Source organism: Orycteropus afer, unplaced genomic scaffold (assembly GCF_000298275.1).
Source record: "Orycteropus afer afer isolate SDZICR_OR568_19922 unplaced genomic scaffold, OryAfe1.0 scaffold00020, whole genome shotgun sequence".
In the NCBI taxonomy this organism is placed as follows: domain Eukaryota; kingdom Metazoa; phylum Chordata; class Mammalia; order Tubulidentata; family Orycteropodidae; genus Orycteropus; species Orycteropus afer.
The window spans coordinates 20,361,308-20,371,967 of NW_006921607.1; positions in this window are offsets into that span (position 1 = coordinate 20,361,308).

The window sequence follows — 10,660 nt, forward strand, 5'->3', positions numbered from 1 at the left end:
TTAAGGTTGACTCCATAGTGATACCACCTTGGAAACCCAAGGAGAGGTTGCTATGAGTTGGGTCTGACTTGATGGCACACAACAACAACAACAGCTTTGAGGAGGCAGCTCTTCCCCAGTTGTATTTTGAGTGCCTTCCGACCTAAGGGGTTCATCTTCCACCACAATAAGACAGTGTTTCAGGGCTTTTCATAAAGTTTTCTAGCATTATATCTGACACCGTTTTTCATTAAGTTTTCACTTGTCAATTCTTTGAGAAGTGTATGGTCCCTTCCTTCTTCTGAGTCTTAGTCTGGAAGCGCCACTGAAACCTATCTACCACAGGTACACCTCCTGGCATTTGAAATACCAGCACCATTGGCTCCAGCTTCACAGCAACATGCAAGCCACCACAGTAGGACAAACCGACAGATGAGTGATGGCCTAACTCTTATAGTTGTATGTAATTCCATTTAGGAATAAGGTTTTTCTTTGTTATGTTAATAAAATCATAGCAGTGTAGTGTATGTCTTAAACCTAATGATTTTTATGATATAAAAAGAGAAAATTAGACACAGACAAAAACAAGCACAAATGGGGGAAAGATAGATGCCATGTGGTGCTTACCAAGGCACTAAGGAACACCAGGGTCACAGAAGCTGAGACGAGTATCTTCCCCCAGAGCAGGGAGAGAGATATCCTGTTCCTAGGGCTAGAGCCATGAAGTGAGACTTCTAAATATGATAAAATTAATGTTTTTAAAATCACCTACTTGTGATATTTCTGTTACAACAGCTCTAGATAACTAAGACAGGGATTATGTTCCAGCCAACAGTAGATGCAGATAGATATGAATCGCCTCAGGGTTGGTAAAACTCCTTACACTGAAAGTCTGTCTTAAGCTGGGTTTTCTACTAGAGCAAAACCAGTGAATCTTAGAAAGAGAGAGAGAGGGAGGGAGGGAGAGGGAGAGAGAGAAATTTATCTCAAGGAAATGGCTCACATGGTTTTAGAAGCTGGCAAATCCCAAGTTTGTGGGTCAGACATCAAGCTGGAGACTTCTCCAGACTCATATATCTGCAGAGGCTGATAAACCCAAGATCAGCAGTCAATGCAGCATGCTGCTAGCTTCAGAGACTTAAGAATCCAAGATCAGCAGGTAAAAAGGCAGATTGTTGGCTCATAAGCTGTGAAGGCAACACTCCCAAGATCAGCAGGCAATATGGCAGGCCACTGGTTCAAGCCCAAGAACCAGAGGGCAGATGATGAGGAGCCAGATGCAGGATCCAGATGGAGCAAAAAGCCAGAGAGTTTGCCAGAATGTCCATATGTACTGGAAGCAGGCCTCACCTCTGAGGAAATCCCCCTTCAACTAATTGGCAGCTCCTAGCAGATCTCATGGAGGTGACACACTGTATCAGATCCCATCATGGGCGATGACTACATCATAACTGCTAAACCACTGAGAATCATGGCCCAGCCAAACTGACACACAACTTTAGCTATCAAAGAGCCCTAGCTCTGGCCAAGGCCCCTGCTCTCACAGGCTACTGAATTTCTTAGCTGGCAGGAAAAAATAACAGCAAATCTAGTCTCTCCTTCTGGCCCCTCCATGATACTGTCTGGCTCCCAGCTCTGAGCAAGCTCAGAACTCCTTGTGCACAGATGAACAAACAGGAAAACATCACCAAACATACGAAAATATGCATGAGTTCAAAAGCAGAGGTTCACTTTGAAGAATCAGAGAGAGTGTCTACCTAAGAAAGAAAGTTCTTGGCAGCAAAAGGAACTACAACTAATATAAATGCAGAGAAACACTAGATAACTAGATCCGAGAACTCTTTTTTATGTGTGTTATATCCAACAAAACAAATTGCTGACATGTCTAATCAAGATAAAACACAAATACTCAAAATTAGGAAACAGAAGAGAAAGAGAGTAGAAAAAAGAGGAAATTACACAGCATTATAAAAGGATCTAATGGACAACTGTGGCAAGTAAATTTTAAAATTTTGATCAAGTGCATTATTTGGAAATGTATGAATATTACCAAAATTAGTTCAAGTAATAGAAAACATAAATAAGCCAATATCAGAGAAAAATAAAAATTTATTAATTCTTCTCTAATGGTACCATTCAGCATACTTATTCAATCTGTGTGCTGAACAAATAATTCAAGAAGCTGGACTATATGAGTATATATGAAGACTATATGAACTCTATGAACACTTCTTCACAATTGGAGGAAGACTCATTAGCAACCTACAATTTGAAGATGACACAACTTTGCTTCCAGAAAGCAAAGAGGACTTGAAGCACTTAATGATGAAGATCAAACACCTCAGCCTTCAGTATGAATTACGCCTCAACATAAAGAAAATAAAAATCCTTGCAATTGGACTGATAAGCAGCATCAGCATAAATGGAGAAAATATTGAAGTTGTCAAGGCTTCATTTTATTTGGATGCACAATTAATACCCATGGAAGCTGCAGTCAAAAAATCACATGACATATTGCATTAGGCAAATCTACTGCAAAAACCTCTTTAAATGTTAAACAAATACAAGATGCTACCTTGAGGACTAAGGTACGTCTGACTCAAGCCATGGTATTTTCAACCACCTCATATACATGGAAAACTAGACAATGAATAAGGAAGACCAAAGAAGGTTTGATGTATTTGAATTATAGTGTTGGCAAAGAATTCTGAATATACTATGGATTGCCAGAAGAATGAACAAATGTGTCTCAGAAGTACAGCTAGAATGCTCCTAAGAAGCGAGGGCTAGATTTTGTCTCACATACTTTGGACATGTTGTCAGGAGGGACCTGTGCCTGGGAAGGATGTCATGCTTGGTAAAGTAGAAGGTCAGCAAAAAAAGGAAGACCCTCAATGAAATGGATTGACACAGTGGCTGTAACAAGGGTTCAAACATAGCAGCAATTGTGAGGATGGCATGGGACTGGGCAGTGTTTCATTCTGTGGTATGTAGAGTTGCTATGAGTTGGAACTGACCTGATGACACCTAACAGCAAAAAATGATACAAGAACATATAGTTTTATGGATGAGTTTGATCAACCTTTTAAACAACAAATAATTCCTATGATATATGTATTATCCCAGAATGCTGAAAATAATGGAAAGTTTCCCAGTTCATATTAAACTCACTACCAAACTCACTGCTGTTGAGTCAATGCCAACTCATAGTGACCCCCATTGGGTTTCTGAGGTGGTAAATCTTTATGGAAGTAGATTGCCCAGTCTTCCTTCCACAGAGCTGCTGGTGGGTTTGAACCACCAACCTTATGGTTAGCAGTCTGAAGCCATATCCTGCCAAGGGTAAGGCTAGGAGTATCTCTGCTATTCTGGTTACCTAGTGCTGCTCTGACAGAAAATATACCACAAATGGGATTGCCTTAACAAACAGGAGCTTATTCTTACAATTTGGAGGTTTTAAGTCCAAGTTCAAAGTGCCAGGCTCTAGGGGCTGGGTGAAAGCCCCTCAACCTTGAGGTCAGCTCTGCTTCCTGCTCCTGGCCCACTGGAGCTAGAGGCATTTCTTCACTCAGACAGCTGTTGGCTGCTGAGGCTGAGAAGCCCCAAGGTTGACAAGTCAAAAGGCACAATCCTGATGTTACCAATCCACACAGCAGGCCATTAACTCAAGTCCACTGTAAGTCCCAAGGTTGGCAGAGCATAGCAGGCTGCTGAGCAATGACACAGCTACATGCAGGGTCCAAGTGTGCCAAAGGCTAGAGACCATTCTCAAAGATTCTCCTTATATACAGGAAGCAGACTACATACCCAGCTGCTCCCAGTAGATTCCACCATGGAGTTGATTACCAGTCTCATCATGGGGAATATTACATCCAGCTTCCCAGCCACTCAACCAGGCCCAGCCAAGCTGACATACAAACATAACCATCACAGCTGAACTCTTCTGACTCTGTGGATTCCCAGTCCATGTATTCCCCATTTGCCACTGGCCAGCCACCATCTGAGATGGGTTCTTCTTACTGTGTTTGTGTAGGTTCACCAACTAGTTGAACACAGATATGGGATGGAAGGACTCCTGTTCCAAATCTGAGTGACATATTAATGTCACCGACACACAGCATGAGCCTAGCACATGAGTAGAACCCCTTCTCTGTGAATCACTTTACATCAAATCCATTTTTTCCCCTGCGTCAAAAAAATTAACTGGGTAGCCTTCTATGGATGTTGGCAGAGAACCTTTTCCAGCCAACATCTAGAGATGGGGCATTGTGTATAGTTCTAAGCCAAAGTAATCAAGCTTGGATTCCCCCAAAACCTGTCATAATGCTTTATTTAGGAATATGGTTGCCTGGATCAATGAGGTTGAAGGTATAAGTAAGGGAGAGAGGGAAGGAAGGAGAGGCAATATAAGGTGTGTTATAGAGTTGGCTACTACAAGGGTCTGGTTGCTCGTGCCATTTGAAAAGTTACATGAAGTATTGCTCAGAACTGCCTTGAGGGAAAGGAAAGGAAGAAGCATTTGCCCTTAGGCTCCAGTCTCCAATTGGTCAAAAGTTGTACCAGGGGCATGAACTTCTCTGCACTGCTAGGTCATTTCCTGTGTGCATCTCAGGCCACCATATCAGAGAAACGACAGAATAGAAAGTGAGAGGTTCACCTGGCTTAAGGGGAGGCACCTGGGCTGTCTCTGCATGAAATCTGTAGCAGCCTGCTTGGAAATGGTCACCACAGCCCTGGGTAAAATGAGAGGTGAGATCGAGAGCCCTTAAGGTGCTACACAATAGATGTCTGCTTCACCTGATCTTGTACACATTCAGGTCTCTGCTTCTTCTCCCTGCCTCTCTCTGGAATGCTCTGAACAGATAGGATGCACATATTTCTAGACTCTCTCTGCCATAGAGGTTTTTCTTAATGTCATTTCATCTCTTAGGAGAGAGAAATGGACAATTGACCAATTTTCTACATGAACACTGGCCATATGAAGCAGGCATTTGGGAGGGATGAGTCACTTCCCATCTTCTGAGGCTCCTTGATGTCTCTCAGGAGCAAAATATGATTTAGCTTCAACTCCTGATTGTGATGTTCATTTAGCTCCTTGTGCCTTGTAATCAATGGAAATTCCTTCCAGATTCATCCTGTGATTTGGCTGCCAGTTTTCCAGGTAGGTACATCCTATGAATGTAACATAAGATCTACAGAGTATAGAAAATTATAAAGAAGAATAAAAATAGCTAACATTCCCTATGATGAGAGATAATCAGTTAATATATTGATATAGATTTTTATATATTTATATATTCATTTTAATTGAGCTATTTTTGCATTTTTATTTTTTTTATATGTTTCTGTATTCATGTACTCCAGATGTCCATGGAGAATGAATGAAATTTCATACCAGTCCCCATTCCATAGACTGTGGAAGCTAAAATCCTCCTTGATTTCTGCTAGTTTTGAAGGGGTTGCATTTCCAAATTCCTTTCTGTGTCTGGTTTTCAGTTTGCGGATGTCCTCACTTTGTGAGTACCATGTCTCCACTGCATGTCAGTGGTGACTCCAGGCTCACTCTGTTTGCTAGATTCCAAAAGAAAGCCACTTAGGCCTTGCAGAGTTTGAGTTTCCTCAACATTAAGCCAGTTGTCATCAGGTTGATTCTGACTCATGGTGACACTATGTATTTTAAAGTAGAACTGTATTCCATAATGTATTCGCTTGTATGATTCTTCAGAAACAGATTTCCAGACCTTTCTTCTGGCATGCCTGTGGGTAGACTTGAACCTCCTTATGAAAATTCTAAAACCAAACCAACCTCATTGCCATTGAGTTCATTCTGACTCATAGTGGCCCTCACTGGGTTTCCAAGTCTATAAATCTTGACAGAAGCAGACCACCTCATCTTTCTTCCACAGAATGGCTGGTGGTTGTGAACCACTGACCTTTTGATTAGCAGCCAAGTGCTATAACCACTACACCACCAAAGCTCCTTTCTAAAGATTAAGAGGTCACAACTTTTCCCAAATTGACAAACAGTGGTTTCCTTCCCCCATCTCACTGGCTTTCTCTACTATTCTCCCTGTCCCCTTCTCCCTAACATCCACAAGTCCTACCACAGGAAATCAAAATCTCTTCTTGCCTCTTCCCTGGCCATTTTGGTGACCATCTTCTGTGCTTGGACTGGCTATGGAGGCCTCACTACACATTCCCAGATGTTATATTTACAAGTGTTTCATCCAATACCAAGAAGGGCATATTCTATTGAGTCTGAAGGCTCCTAAGTCCTCTGAAGGTGCAGTGTAGTAAATTACTTTGTGTGGCTTTTCTACCCATAAGTTTTGTAAACTCCAAGGTGGAATTTGCTATGAGCAACTGAGGAGCTCCTGATTGCTGAAGGTGTCCACCTGGAGTATTTCTGTTGGGAGTGGCACAAAATAATGTTCTGGGAGGTGCCCATTCTCTCTCAGGTGCTTAGAGTTCTGATGCCATAATTGGCTAGTTTGACCACCCTGCCGGGCTCAAAAAGGAAGCCTCCTGAAGGCAGAACTCTCTCTGACTGCTGGTTGAGGAAGACGTGCTGCTGAAAGAGACGCAAGAGACACACATTGCTGAGTGAGACACCGAGGGACCAGCACTGCTGGGAAAGAGATTGTGAGAGACTCTTGGCTGAGGGACGGTGGGCTGGGAGAGAGACTGAGCGTTCTTCCTGAATTTGAGTTGTAGACTGGTGCTTCCCTAATAAACCCTGTAATCTGTGAGTTCTGTGTGGCCACTGCAGTGAATTATCGAACCCAGGAGAGAGGTGGTGGGTGCTTTGGGAGGAACGGTTGGTGAAAGGGCTGGAGGGAGGCAGCATGTTTGGCCTTGCAGTAATAGGCCTTGGGTTACTGCTGTCTTCCTCTTGTGAGATTAGAGGAGGTCAGAACATGTGGCCTCCTTGCCATTTTTGCAGAAGGTATGTTGGAAGACTTGAGCTCCTGGAATTAGAGGAAGACCTAAGGTCAAAATAGAGCCAACCATTGGAGTCCGATCAAGATGATGTGAAACCCCAAGTCTGTGTTCAGCCACACTGGAAGGCCAGGCCAGCACCCACTTGGGAAAACAAAAGCTATGTAAAGAGATCTGTCCCACTCCTGTCTATCTCCAGGATTGGATGATACAGAGCTGGAGTGTCCCTTCCTGTTGATATTAGTCCACATACTGGGCATGGCTTCCTGGGCATCACTATGAGAGAACCCGAGTTTAGCATATAATACTATGTTAACAGTATGTCAGCCTCAGGTTAAGCAGTATTCTGCCAAACAAAAGACAGGCATATGAGCTGAACATTTGCATTAGGTACATTCCTTGGAGAGACCAATCATGGGGGACTAGAAGGGCTGCGTATGCACAGGGAGACAGCTCGGGGGGCAGGAGTGTATGGAGGGAAGGGCACAGGGAAGAGGTAACTATGGGGAGGAAGGGGGAGGGAAGCTGTTGCATTGTTGGAAATTGCAGTCAATGTCATGAGACAAAGTGTATGTGAGCTGCTGTATGGAAAGTGAATTTGCTTTGTTAACTTTCATCCACATCACAAAAATATTTTTTTAAAAAAAGTATTCTGAAGGTGTCAAGAAAGATAAGCGATATTTATTTAATTGTATTGCCATAGAAACATGACCATAGCATGTTGTTAAGTGAAAAAAAAAAAAAGCCCATCTCAGAATATGTGTAGGTTGATATCATTTATGTGGGAAATGTATACCCACCAGCCACTCCTCGGAAGGAAGGTTGGGCAATCCTACTTCCGTAGTGATACTGCCTTGGAAACCCAAGGAGGGGTCGCTATGAGTCGGGGCCTACTCAACGGCATATAACAACAACAACAACAACATAGAGGCATAGAAAGGAGATTTGGTGGTACAATGGTTACGTGCTCAGGTGTTGTTGTTGTTGTTATTTGCCATCGAGTCGGCCCCGACTCATAGCGACCCCTCCTTGGGTTTCCGAGGCTCAGGTACTAATGGAAATACTGACAATTTGAACCAGCTCACCAGTTCTGAGGAAACCTGGTGATCTGCTTCTATAAAGATTACAGCCAAGAAATCCTATGGAGCAGTTCCCATGGGGTCATTATGAGTTGGGATTGACTCAGTGCTACCCAGCAACAACAATAAAAGATGCATAGAAAGGTCTAGAATGGCATAGAGTTATTAACAATTACTTTGAGAAGAGGGGACTTTCCCCTTGTGCCTTAAACAATTTTGTATTGCATTCTTTCAAGTGAGTATGTGCTATTTTTGTAATAATGATTTAAAGGTATTTATAGTTTTTTGAGAAAAAAATATGTGCCAAAGTATTTTTGTTATTAGGAATTGTATGAGATTTCTATTTTTAATTTTCTTTTGCCAATGCCATCTATTATATTTGTGGCCGGAGAATAAATATTGCAGTCAGAATAAGAGAGATTAACATGACCAAGGACAAAGGGACAAGGATTATTAGCTGGCTGGGCACTAGGTTGACCACTCAGGATCCAATCTAGGCACCTCATATTCTCCAGGATCTGTGGCTTGGAGAGTCTGCTGGACACTGCATTCAAGTCCCCTAGGCTGAGGAACCCTGCCAGGTTTCCTGTGGATGAAGGAGAATAAAGTGAATCCTGGGCTCCGGAACTGGGGTGGCTCACGCTTCCAGTTTATGATTGTATTTGGATACATACAAAGGTCTCTGGAATAAGTAAATGCCAAACAGTTTCAGCTGTTCCTCCTGATCACCCAGTAGAGAGGATGTGGATCTAACTTGGAGGTTACTTACCAAAGCCAGGGAACTATGAACAACACTCTGAGAATTAGAGGGTTAAAGGTTGCATCTGGTACCATTGGTCTGGTACCTAATCTTTGCATTTTATCTCTGTGTTTATGTCAAGAGACAGAGTCTATTTCCCTGCCCCTTGATTCGGAATTTGGACATGTAACTAGCTTTGCCCAATGGGATATTGCAGACATGACTCAAGAAAGATTTGACAAAATATTTAGGTGATTGGGCTTCCTCTCTCATGCTCATGCCATCTCCATAAGCAGCATATGCCCAGGCTACCTTGCTGGTCTCAGGAGGAGAGTAATAAACATGTGGATCAGAGGTGTACCAGCTTAGGTGCCCCAGCCAAGCCTAGCCTGGAGTAGAGCCCTAAGCTGACACATGAGTGAGCCCAGCTGAGACTAGCCAAGCTCAGCCTTGATCAGTGATGCCTCAGCTGACCCTTAGAGGCATGAGCTATAGCAATAAAGGACTGCAATATAAAAGGATTGAGTTCCGGGGTGGGTTATTCCCCAGAAATAACTAACTGATCCATCCAGGCACCTTGTCATGTGCAGACCCTGAAATTCTGATTAAGTTGTTGTTGTTAGTTAGTCTGAACTGCTCAGACTAACTCATGGTGACTTTATTTATAACAGAATGAAACACTGCCTAGTCCAGTGTCATGTTCATGATCATTGGTACACTTGAGTTCTGTGTTGTGGCTTTGATGTCAATCCATCGTGTTTTAAGTACCTTCCAACACGAGGGGCTCATCTCCAGCACTATATTGGACAACAGTGCATTGTGATCCATAAGGTTTTCATTGGCTACATTTTGGAAGTAGGGCTCTAAACTCTGTGCGTTTAATAAACTTCCCAAGTGATTCTGATGCCAGTGCTCTATGGAGTATGCTTTAGAAACACTGTCCTATTTAGACCCAACCCCTTTGCTAACCCATGGTGCAATCATGGAAAGCCCCTTTCTTATCTGCAAAAAGGGAATCATATGTATATTCTCCATTGTAGTTGTGAGGACTAAATGATATTCAGAAATCTAACTGATGATAATTTTTTTCTCTCCTCCTTCTCCTTCTTCAACTCATCCCCATCCCACCCTGCCCAGCATCAGGAAGACATCAGTGCAAGTATCTTAGGAAAACATGAATCTCAGGGTCACAGCTTTATTGTATAGATTTTCAACACAGCCATATTACAAACATTGTCAGGGAACATTTACAAGAATAAATAAGATGGACTTGCAGGTGTAAAAAGATTACACTTCACTGTAATGTACAGTCAAAAAATATATCTGATATTCATTGACCTGACATTATTTACCTTCTGATTTGTAAGCTAGAATTGCAAAGGAAAAAAAAAAAAAAGAAGAAGAAGAAGAAGAACATTGACAGTACAGTGCTGGCTTTTTAAAAAGTTAATTTATTTGTTTATTTATTTTTCTTCTCATATGTGTTTTATCTAACAAACACCCAAACTGTACAAGTGCAGGCCATTGGAATTCATGGAGGAGGCTGAAAATGGTGTGGAGACTTTAGTCTCATGCAATATCTTATGCCCAGTGGACATGGAAGTGTCAACCTCCCTGGAGTTCAGTAGGACCTTGTGATGGCCCTTAGAGGGCCACCCAGTAGCCAAGGCAATGGCAAGGCCCTGACTCTTTGCCTTTGATAAGTGAGTAGGATGTAGGGTGAAAAGACAAGGTAGAAAAGTGCTTTTGAGTCTGATTGCCAATATGAGTTAAACTGGATTAACCTTGGCTAGCCCAGGATTCATCTGGTGATGAAATGTATGCCACAGGGATGCCTGTAATCACGTGTCAACTTAGTCACTGTGCTTTTACTTTTGCAATCTGCCCCTGCAGGCTGTGAATGGGAAGTAGGTAGAAGGAACCT